General features: G+C 42.2%; 1 pseudogene across 1 annotated transcript; it reads right to left on the bottom strand.

The window, feature by feature from the left end:
• Positions 1-404: 404 nt before the first annotated feature.
• LOC148039143 (uncharacterized) lies at positions 405-4,089 on the bottom strand (annotated as a pseudogene). Its single transcript, XR_015690451.1, has 5 exons — positions 2,869-4,089; positions 2,725-2,792; positions 2,149-2,643; positions 1,661-2,051; positions 405-1,575 (listed from the first exon to the last, which is right to left on the bottom strand). The product of XR_015690451.1 is annotated as an uncharacterized LOC148039143 (transcript).
• Positions 4,090-12,441: the final 8,352 nt, after the last annotated feature.

Genomic DNA, 12,441 nt, shown 5'->3' with positions numbered 1-12,441 from the left:
GCATTTTCTCTTTTCAACTCAAATATTTACACTACAAAATCGAAAACCTAATCTAGGATGAAGTTGCAAGCTTGATATTTTCAGGCCCATTAAGGGGTGCCAATCAAGAACTAAGAACCTGCCCGAAATCTTTACATAAGGGTTAACTATGCATCCTAAACTTGGCCACCCCCTTGCTTTGAAGCGCTTTCAAGCATGTCCACATTCAACACCCACGACATCGTATTTACTCTTACTTGCCGTATCCATGCTTGGTAACTACAAGTAGGCAACAAGATTAGCATGCATGTTGACTACAGTGCCTCGCCCACCCTAGACGAAACACATGCCATGCCGAAAATTATGTGTTGTTCTATTCATTATACACGAGTCATAAAAACAAAATATGCGATGAATTAGGCAATGTAAGAGTATGATCCACATAGCAAGGTTTACTCAAAAGCCTATACAACATGCGTATCAAGTACTATGCAAATTCCAAAGAGAGTCTTGCACTGCATCATCCTCGAGGGTGTGCTGCTCATGAGTACAATACCAACATCCTGAGTCTAGAAGCCAACACATGTGTCACCACTGACCCATTGGGAAATGAGAGAGTGAACTGGCGCTCCTCATTCTCACCGCTGTATGCACAATCAGAAATAGTGCAGATGCCCCTGTAACTCTCGTCATAGAGGCGCACCATCCTGCCAATCAAGATAGACATCGCTGTATGTGGTACGTACCGTAAGGTAAGGGGAAGCAATGCATGGCAAGTGTGACATGAAAAAACAACCGAAGGGTCCACCAAGAATGTTTTGGTGCAGCAGTGAGGACAATATATGCGTGGTTTTGCATTGAATCTAACGCGGCCCCTTCCTCGTTGATGCTTGCGTCTCAATACACCTGTGGTGTGGGGATGCTTCGGTTGCGAGGAGGATCCGCATTCCTCGTCTGGTCGAGGATGGTCACTCTTGCCATGTCCCAAGCGTGTCTGTGTGACATTTGCCTGGACTTGATAGATCCCACCCTTCGTAGGCATATCAATCTCATGTGGGGCAAACATGCGAACAAGAGACTCCCTTGCACTTTGCAATTGGCGCATACAAACTTCCCTCTGTGTTGAGGTATAGGAAGAAACCTCAACCTCAATGCGTTTGAGGAGCCCTCTGAAGTCCTCAATAGAGGACACAAGATCCTCTTTCTGCACACATCCATCGGTGCATGGTCTCTCTGATACTAGATTTTCATCACCATAAGGACTAAGCGGTGTGCCATCAAAGGCCCGTGCACTGTCGATGATGGGTAGAACCTCATGAAGGTGAGGAAAATAGCTCCTCAAGATGAGCCGCAAGCCATAGAGATGTTTACAATCTGCAACCCAATCAGCACAATCACAATAGTTTGCTTGCACACTTACATTATACCATTTGTCTTGTTGTGTTGCACTTGCCATTTTGAAGAGCATGGTTCCCTCATGAATGACTTGAAGAGACAAGGGATCGACCTTGAACCGCTCGAGTATCCTCTCCCCTGCTGCCAATCTAGCTGTGTGGCTCTTGCTCGACCCATAGACTTTGAAGCGCCTAGAGTCAACTGCGAGAAAATAGTCTCTTTCAAGAACATAATGTATCACACCAAAATGATAAACAACATTCCAACTCAAAATCAAGCACATTACCTATCTCTTGCTTTTGTTTGAAGAACTCAAGTGCGGTTCCACCCATTCTCGATCCTGATGATGAGTTGCCAACAAGGGCGTGCAATAGATCCAATATAGACCTGTTGATCTTGGCATCAAGTAGAATGTACTTGATGTACTGCCATAGTCTCTCAATTAGATTGGTGGTGTCAACATTACCATGCGGAAACATGCGACCAAACTTGGGCCATCTTGTACGTCATATACAATCTCTTCCACACCATCCATTTTTAATGTATCGTACCACGTTTGGATGAGAGGAGTAGCGGTGCAATAGCTGTTGAAACAGCTCGTCAAATTGCAATTCTGTTGGACATTGCATGAGATTGGACAAGGACGCGAATACCTGATCACGCTCATCCGATGGAACCTTCATCCACGAGCACATGGGACATTAATCACTACCAAGCTCATTGAAACACATGAAAGGTAGTTCTTAAGATCAAAACAATCATGGCAATGTGTACCTGTGGGAGAAGATTCTCAACCCAAGCCTTCTTTGTATGGAACCAACAAAGAATAATATGGCATGCAACTTGGTGTCTAGTGCCATCGAGATAGTTGGAGGTCCAGCAATGAGGATCATCGAAGACAACCTTTGAGAGTGCCTCCAACTCTTGTTGAGACTTATCGATGACAAGTGCCGAAGGGCGAATGTCCCCCATTCTAGAGAGAACTATTTTCATTGTGATCTCCAAAGCGATGACCTCTTGGTTCAACCCATTGTCACATGTGCACAACATAAACCAAATAGGAATGCCCATTCCATGTTGGTTTGGTAGAACCGCTGCATAGAGAGGAAGGCCAAACACATTGGTCTTAAACGTGCTATCAATCGCCCAGGCACTGTTCTTCGAGAACCTCTTGCTCATTTCTAGCATCCATTCATCTTGGACAACCAATATGAATGGTCTATCCTTGTCCTCTTTTGCATGTGGATTATATGGTTGGCAATATAGCACCTAAAGGACCCAAGATTAATTTATCAAATAGATGTACTAATCACTATAACATATAAATATCGACAGAAATATGACAAGTACCTTGTTTTGGTCTCGTAGACGAATTGCTTCCAAGTACATCGCCGTCCAATCATCCTTAGAAAGTTTGCCTGCAATATACCAATAGCATTGATGCTCAAGGTAGCACAAGACCATTGAACAATAACTTAAAAGATGAGAACATACCTTCATTTCGCATTTGGTAAGATAGTGTTTGCACCTCTTTTGGAATCATGAAGAACCTATACGTTACACGATCTAATGGAGAGGCATTTTTGAAATGAAATTGCTCTTTTGTCAAGCTCATCTTGGCGACGTGGCGGCATGTCCCCACATCAAATAGATCGTCCTTGCAGCAATCAACTACACATGGATGCACTGGCAAGTGATACAAATCACTGCGAGAACCGGGTGTATGGCCCTCGTGTAGAGCATGTACTCGTAGAGTAACCTTGTGGAAACCATCTTTATACTCGATTTGCACCTTGAATGGGCAACCACATTTCTTCGAGGTTCTCAATCTGCGAATTTAGGAGCCTTTGCGAGTTGCGCTGCCACCACGATGACATGCATATTCCACTATTGTCTTCCCTAAACCATGCGTTTTGGTTGAGCGAACCTTGACTAGCCTGGCTTTGTGTTGAACCATGATCTCTTGAAGTTGGCACTCCACAAGAGATATGTCTGAGGTAAGCTCCAAGATAGGTACTTTTCCGTCAAACCCATGGGGCTTTGTGGATGCCTTGCAAGTACAAGCACCGATGAGCTCTTTCACATAAGCGAGAGGGATGCCATGCTTTCTCATATCCATACACCAATTGGATTTGATGGAGTCCACTGTGGCATTAATGCTTACGTGAGCACCTGTAATCCTATTTATGTGATTTGCAAGGAAAATACTCTCCCATTCCTCTATACATGCAATGTGCAATGATGGCTTCGATTTAAGAGCTAGCACAACTTGTCCATCATCGTTTCTTCCCATGCAAAGACTTTCTTTGATCCTTCTCCACTTCTTCAGGTCTAATAGCTCCCTTTTGTCGTATTGCTTGAGCACCCCCAAAGTGATGGCTTTTTCTCCGTTCAAATCACTTATCATCAATCCATAGCTCTCCCTGTCGAATGAGAAGTACTTTGGTGAGGTGAAATTAAATGCGCTTTGTGCAATGCCGCTGCTTTCTTGTATTGTTGAATCATTGCCTTTCGCAAAGAAGTCAATCATCTCAACCGCATCACTTGCTGATTCATCCGATGTTTCTTCATCGGTATCGACTTCCTCAAACTCAGGATCACTCTCCATAATCCACCGTCGTTGACTATATGTTCACTTTAATATGAAGCACGTGGTATAATTCTGCATGCAAAAGGTAACATACATTTTTTACACATTTACACATTAGCAACAGAATAAAGATCAATATGTAATGACAAATCAGAATACATCTGTCAACATACAATAACAAATCAATATAGACAATGGTGTTGAAGGAGGGCAGTACGATTCTGAAAAGAAACATTCATTTTTCTGCCTTCCATCTAAGATCAAATCAAACCTTCGATTCCAGCTTTTCACTTCTAACTTCATTTTCAAATAAAGAACCAAACCAAAATTTCATTGTATTCATGAAGCGACTACAAAAACAAGATACATGTGACTATTAACAAACTAGTGACCAACATCAATGGCTTTTCAAACTTTGAGATCGAATACAACGTATATCGTTGGCCTGCAGAGTATCTCTGGGGGAGCATTTTCGCATTATACAGAGACGTTTTTCAACCGACAGCTTTGCGCGGGTCTGTGGCGAAAAGGTGGCCAGGTTTACTGTTCTGGCTGGGTTTACTTTTGGTCCAGTTTCAAAATCCCCACTCCCCACGCGCGCCCATATCTTGTGTGACTTCCCGCCATCACCCCTGAGGCGTGGACCATATTTTCGCCGGCGCTCCATTACTCCCATCACGCAATGCCCCATGCATGCCGGGCGAATATATCGGGCCCCTGAGGAAGGGCCTCATCCACGTGCAGGTTGGCCTGTCAAATCGACGGAAGGCCACCCTTTTCCGGCGGGCCGGCCCCGTCCCCCCCGCCGAACCGGGTTTCCAATATGGGGCCGGGTTTACTTTTTAGGCGGGGTTTACTTTCTTGGCGGGGTTCAGGATCTGGGCCAGGTTTACCCTGGGCAAAAAAGTAGGGGCCCAGATCCCCCCCGCGATCCACGGGCCCCCCTCGCCGTCGATCCCAACTCTCGGGACCCCGTGGCACATAGTCCTGAGGGGGGTGTAGTCCGCACGATGGGACCTGCAAAAGATGTGACAGGGCAGAGCATGGAATCGCCATTGAAACTCGAGCCTGATGCCTGCAGCCTCACCCCACCACAACTTACACGCCACAACTTACAAGGCGGCATCTGTTCAGGCAGCCTTACAGCCTGCAGGTACCTTGGAAGGAGACGGTTGCATGCTGCTGCGACACACGGCAAAACGAATGACACTAACGGTACTCATAAAAGCCATGGCAACATGAAGGACCAACCGTCGGGCGGAGTCTACCAGCATATACCTTCCATTATCGCATGTGCATTTGTATAACAGTGATTGGAGTCGGTTGACCGTACCTTAGAATATCCTGACGACCTTTGTAATTACAAGAAGTCTTCAGGCACAGTGCACACCCAAATATACAATTTCAGTGTTACTACTTCAGCTTGCTTAATTAATCTGCGTCAGACGAGAGCGGACACTGCATCAATATCGAAGGGTGCATAACTATTCAATAGGTGGTTACTGTTAAGCCGCATTACAACTCGGGTTAAGGGATGGAACATACACAGAGAGAGAGAGAGAGAGAGAGAGAAAGAGGGGAAAATTTTTTGAAGGTTGCCCTGGTTAGACCATTCAACTGCTGCTACTTTGGAAAAACCTAATGCTCCCATGGCTGGTGGTAAGAAGAACCTTCAATAGCAGGGAATAGACTTAGAAGACTTCTCTGACGCTGGAGAACCTTGAAAGGGCCCGTTGAAGTGAGAGACGAATCCCTCTAAGATCTCCACAGGAAGGTCCCCATGGCGGTGCTTCTCTTATCTTCAACTGAGGCAGGCACAGAGAGGCCATACTCCAGGAGGAGGCGATCGAGTTGCCATTCGGGCATGGATTCGTAGTCGGCCTTGCTGTAGCGGGGGTAGTGGAGGGGCATCTGGAAGGCGGAGGGGTTGGCCGGGGCGGAGATGGCGCCGGTGGTCTTGGACTTCATGCGAGGGGAGGAGCAGGTCTCGAGCTGCTTCTCGAGGTGGAGAAGGTGCTGCTGCGAGGTGGCGCGCTTCTTGCTGGAGAGGAGGCTATGGAGGGATTGCTCCAATGAGGAGAGGCGTCTGAGGAGGCCAGTGTTAGGGTTAGGGGTAGGGGTAGGGTTGCTGTGCTCTGTTTCGACGGAAGCCATAGCTAAGCTTGTGATGGTGAGGATGATATGGAGAACTTTTGCAGACTGCTTTTTGTGCGCTTTTGGAGAGAGAAACTCAAGAGGCCCTATTTTATACGACGGGGAAGGAGGGCTTTAACGTGCGCTGCAAGGTCTGGAGGGTGGCTTCAAACCAAGGAATTGACGCCACTTGGCCGTTCACAGTGGAAGCTTCCGTCGGCGACCCAAAACCGCCGCGGGACCGCGATGTTGCCGTCGCAACCCGCTAGCGGCGCCCTTTCCCGCCCCTAGTTTTTCCTGTGTCTCGTGACTTGTCTCTAAGAGTCCAGGTCTACCAAGTGTCTTGAAGGAACGGAGTCAAAAAGAGTTGTTATACAAAGCTTGGGCTCTTGGCCTTTCCCGAGGCTTTTGCCCTTTCTTGAGATTCGATTGATGAGAGCGAGCTTCACTGCCTTGATTACACAGTAACAAGTACTTATATTGCCTTACAATCTGTGCCATGTGGTAGTTGGTTTTTTTCTCATATTTGAGCAATGACCTATTCCCACCAAGACCGACATTCGCACTTGGGTTGGTTCGCATAGCTCTAGAGTTCACAACAAGGTTGTGAATTGGGAAGCACAACGGAAAATTGATAAGGGCATGGCCTAGACTGGTTCCTTGTGAATATCACTGAGAACATATGCATTCAAATATCAGAAGCATCAACAGGGCAAGCGGATCCAATTAAAGGCAGATTTCTTAATTTTCCATTTTTCGACAACTACAATTTGGTTACGTCCCATATCGAGTCACCGACAAAAGCATGCAATGCTACTAATTGTTTTACTGTGTCAAACCAATTTGATTCCTCATCTAGCATCGAGACCTATTGCAAACACATCCTTTTTGGCTTGCAAGTAGGCTTGCTTTTCCTTCTTTGAGAGATAGTATTTGAGGTTATAAAGTGACCTTACGGCTTCTTCTTCTTACATTATCAGTGTTCATGAAAAACTGAGATTTGATGTAAAATGAATCACGAATGTTTTTAAAAATACTCAAAATTTTAAGGAAGAAGGTTTAAAACCTTAGATTTCCCAAAATTTTTAAAAATGCTAAATATATGCAAATTGATTTAAAAATCACTCCAAGATTTTGAGTTAAAGGTTTTTGTATCTACTACTAAAAAAGTTTTTCATGAACACTAGATATGATCTCTTTTGACTTCAAAACCCACACAAAATGGCTAAATTTCAATTCGAGGACCCCTCAAAAGCTTTATTTTGAAATTAACGCAATCTCTCATTTAGACAAACATTCCATAGGTGTATACTTCTAACATTGTTCCAAAGAGCTCAAGGTATCTTGTCAAGTTCTCCTCATAGCACTTTCTTCCGATTGAACTTTTGAGGATCATGGAGAGGAAGCGTTATACTCTTAACATGGACAAGTAATCATAAGATGGAAATGGTTGTTGCATTAAAGTAAAATCTACGACGAATCCCATTCCCAATACCAATCTTATTAGCTCTCTTATTTGTCCGTAGTCATTTTGTAGGATCAACCACATCAAATACAAGATTTTTGGGAACATAGAAGTAGACCATACTTGTTTGAATCAATAGTACCACTATAGCTTATTCCATCAAATATTCCATCTCCACCTGAGTTTGTTGATTAGATATGTAGTGCCTTTAGTCTAGTTTAGCACTGGTAAGAGTTCGTGTAATTTTTCCATTCAATGTCACTTATACTAACCTTACCATCTTCTTTTCCAAAAGTCAATGAAAGCCAAGCCCATCATTCGTATTCTCTCTTGAAGGTCTTCTTTTTTGTCATATGTGTTATAATTCTAGATGCCTCTCCAATTTAAAATTCTTTTTTTGCTAAGTTTGGCCACTATTTTAAAGTATTGCTCTCCAATGCTAGCATCAAGCTACTTAGTCATATTGAGTCCAAGGCAACCCATAATAACTTGTATTTAATCTTGTTTACCAAGATCATCTTCTCCTTCTATTGCCAACAAGCTTTCCAAATATATTTTCCTCAGGGGAAGATGTTATTATCTTTAAATATAGTCTTATCAAAGGCTATGGTATATAAAGGGACAGTGTTTCATCTTGGACATGTTGCAACTACCATTTGTTGAGTCTGTGATTGAGAAGGACAACCCAATCTTCTTCTTGCTTTATTTGACTTCCAATAATCCATTTAGCTCCTAATTTATATGCCATTATGTGGATGCGGAGGATGCAAAGTCCTTCTTGATGCTTTCGAAGAGTACAATGTAGCCACAACACCACTTTGGGAGTTCCAAACTTATTCACATCTCCTCTTCATAAGAAATTTCTACACATAGAGTCAAATTGGTGTAGACTGGACTCCAAGCTAGAAAATAAATGCATGTGGGAACCCTATGTGATATAGAATGATCAATCTTACTACTACAAATTCTTGTTGAAGACCATTCCATTTCATTTTCCTCTTGAGCTTATCCATCACATAGTGTGATCTCTACTTGAGTGTGACATAAATCCCATAGGGATTCCTATTAGTCTAAGAGCTTTTCCTTAGTAACTTTTAAAAGATTTGAGAGAGTTCTAAAATATTCTAAGAAGTTTTTGAAAGATTTCTTGGAAATTCTTAAAGACTATTTACATCATCGCTTACATAAGCATTGCTTATATCAGCAATGCTTATGTGATCAATGATGTCATCATTTAGAAGCTTTTCCTTAACCTCCTCAACTCTAGTATAAATAAGGGTCAGGGCTACAAGCCCTTTGGTCTTGCCAACACCAGTTTTGAGGCTCCTGTGAGGTAAGTCCTCTCTAATTCCGGTTTAATTCATGGACGCTTAGTTCTTATCACATCTTGCCTTGTTGTCTTTGATCTAGTCTTGTATCTAGGTCTTGTCTTATACCAAGAAATACATTGTTGTATTTCATTCTTTTGTAATAAAGAAATAAGTTCTTCTTCTTTTTACAAGTAATGCTCGTGCAATTTTGTGAGGTGAACACCCTTGTCCTTGCCAAGTTCTTGTCACCCTCACAACAATTTCGTAAGACTCCATACTTGATCTTGCATAGTTGTGATGTATATGGTGATGGAAAATGTAATTACCACTATACAAAAATATTCAAGAAAATTTTCAAGAAATCTGGGAAAAAACTTCATGGAATTGGGAAAGCTTCCTAAGAGTGATGCAAAATTAAATGTGGAGAAACCCCAAGCTTTGGATAAGCTATCCAAGACTTTCAAAATCAACTCCAAGAACTCTAAAAGCCAAGTATACATCAAGAAGCCTTTTGACATCTTGTAGCCACTGTCCTAGTTATAGGAGAGAGCCAAAGGTTAGTCTACCCTAAAAGTTCAATGGAACAATATCAAAGTTTAGAGGTTTTTGTAGTAGGTGTAATCCACATGCAATTTGAGTGCTATCCTAATGGTGCTTGTCAAGTGGAGCTTATCTGCACACTCCTCTTAGGTATAGTCCTCTCTTGGTTTGTACGCTTGCTTGAGAAGAAATTGTCTAATTCCAAAGCTTTTGTTTTGATGCCAGGAGGCATATTACACGGTGGATTCCGTGAGGTTTTACGGTGGATTCCGTAAACTTAGATGACCGGGGCTCATACACAAAGAGGATTCTTTGTGCGAGAAGTTGATGGGGACGCCTGTCCTTTTCGGGCGTTTCATTAATTTAGTGTGTACGTGGGTGATTCCATAGCGGGTGATTCCGCAAAATGCATATTAAATTAATAAACGTTTATGAGATTAGAGTGCGCACTCGTAATAAATTAAGGTTAGGAGGCATATTCCACGGTGGATTCCGTGAGGTTTTACGGTGGATTCCGTAAACTTAGATGACCGGGGCTCATACACAAAGAGGATTCTTTGTGCGAGAAGTTGATGGGGACGCCTGTCCTTTTCGGGCGTTTCATTAATTTAGTGTGTACGTGGGTGATTCCATAGCGGGTGATTCCGCAAAATGCATATTAAATTAATAAACGTTTATGAGTTACGAGTGCGCACTCTAATCTCATAAACGTTTATTAATTTAATATGCATTTTGCGGAATCACCCGCTATGGAATCACCCACGTACACACTAAATTAATGAAACGCCCGAAAAGGACAGGCGTCCCCATCAACTTCTCGCACAAAGAATCCTCTTTGTGTATGAGCCCCGGTCATCTAAGTTTACGGAATCCACCGTAAAACCTCACGGAATCCACCGTGGAATATGCCTCCTGGCATCATGTTTAGGAATGCTTAGCTACTTTAGAGATATTGATCAAGCTAGAGTTGCAAAGATCAAAATAAGAAGCCGACATCAAGAATCTAGAGTGACATATGCATCTAAATTTGCACAACTTACTTGTGATTTGACTTTTGATGGGGATTTTTTTATTAGTCAATTTTATTGGGGGCTGAATGATGGTGTGAAAGTTCTTTTGTTGACAATATCACAAATTCACACCTAAAGTGACTTCATTTCTCAAGCAATAGAATAGTGATAATGAGTTTTTTGAGAGACGTAAAGAGAAGTACCAAGGGGCTTCATTAAGTCTAGATGCAACAATGACCTCCAAAGGAAGATGAGAAACCAATATTGAACCTATATAGAATAATTTGGCTTGATTTAAGTCATTGTTAGCTCAAGAAAAGTAGGACCTGAGCATATTGCTCAACATTGTCTTATTAAGAGACTATAAGTCAAAGCTCTATTGTGTCCTCATTTCTAGGAATATATAGATACCTAGCCACAATAGAGGCCATGCATCTGGATGAAAATCAAGAACTCTTAGAAGGCCCCTTCTTATCCGCTCTAATCTACTTCAAGTTTTATATTTTCCATAAGAGTTTATACACCACATCGACAACTAGATGGTAAATCACTTTGGTACTTTGGAGTATTTATATGTTTCATGGATGAGAAGTTTTCTATCACGATCATGGAGAAATCTAGCCTAGTTCCTATAGAAGTCATAGATAACAGTCCTCTTTCTTTAGGTGATGTTAGGTATGAAACTCATCCTATAAAAGTAATATTGAGAGACTTTGTAATACATATAGTATTTAATATCATATGTTGCCTAAGCAATCCAACCATCATTGGTCTACCTTGGCTCAAACTACACAATCCTAATATCAATTGAAAATCTCAAAGAGTTCAACCAATGCTGACACAATTTACTAAAAGAGAGAATGCAATAACAATTTGGGCAAAGGTATTCATGGAAGTAGCACAAAAGAAATCTAGCTTTCTAATATATGGTTTGCCAGCTGAATTGGTGAGGATTAACAAAGGTATGCTAGCTCTCCCACTCCAATATTATGATTATCAATATGTGTTTGAAAAGAAGAAAGTAGATATGCTTCTCAAGCACCGATCTTATGATTATGCCATTGAGTTGCAAGATGGATCTCAACCACCCTTTGTCCCAATCTATAAGTTATCTCAAGATGAATTAGTAAAACTATCAAAATATATTAATGAGCTCTAGCCAAGTGTTTTATATGACACTTGAAGTCACTGACAAGAGCTTCAATATTATTTATCAAGAAGGATGGCTCTCTCTATATGTGTGATAGCTATATAAAGGACTTGACAAGATAACCATTAAGATTCGTTATCCACTTTCTTGATTCTAGGTCTCTTTCAGCAACTTGGAAGAGCAAATATATTCACAAAGATTGATCTTCATGGGACTTATAATGTTGTCAAAATAAGGGAAGGTAATGAATGAAAGATAACTTCTCGCAAAAGCTATGGTCACTTTGAATATATTGTTATACCATTTGATCTCACAAATGTTCCATGATCTTCCAATATCTAATGATGGTGCATCCCTCTCGTTTCCTATTCTCTTTGAACCAAGTGTGATTGGGTATCTCTACGTAAAGTAGAATGTCCAAAACCCGACGCTAGAATGCTGTTAGGAGACTTGGCCCTAGGAACCTAGATTTCAGGTTGATCCTAGTGGGTTCGACTGTGAACGTTCCGTTGCGAGGCCAACTCAGGAAACCCTAGGTGACAAACCTCGAAACATTCCCTGGGAGTGCCAGGCGGCGACACTTAGATTCGTTTCTTGATGGGCCGCTAAAACATGCTTGGACAGCCGATAGGCGGGCACATTACATATTATTACAAATTCATTTAGGTACTCATGAAAGATATCAACCTCTTTGCTCGTAGGGCATAGTCCCATTCCGGTCCCCTAAAATGAAACGACAGTAAAACCTTGTGAGAAGCCTCCCAGTTCTCTAGGACCACCCGGTCATAGGACAAACCCGTCAGGGATTCCGCCCACCTGCTTCCCTTGATAGCTTTAGTTTTATAATTAGATCCTATCACATTTATGTG

The sequence above is a fragment of the Lygodium microphyllum genome, chromosome 3, assembly GCF_053477565.2.
Source record: "Lygodium microphyllum isolate KBCC chromosome 3, Lygodium_microphyllum_v1.1.10, whole genome shotgun sequence".
Taxonomy (NCBI): Eukaryota; Viridiplantae; Streptophyta; class Polypodiopsida; order Schizaeales; family Lygodiaceae; genus Lygodium; species Lygodium microphyllum.
Note: the sequence above shows the minus strand (reverse complement) of the source record. Positions and strands in the feature narration are given on the sequence as shown.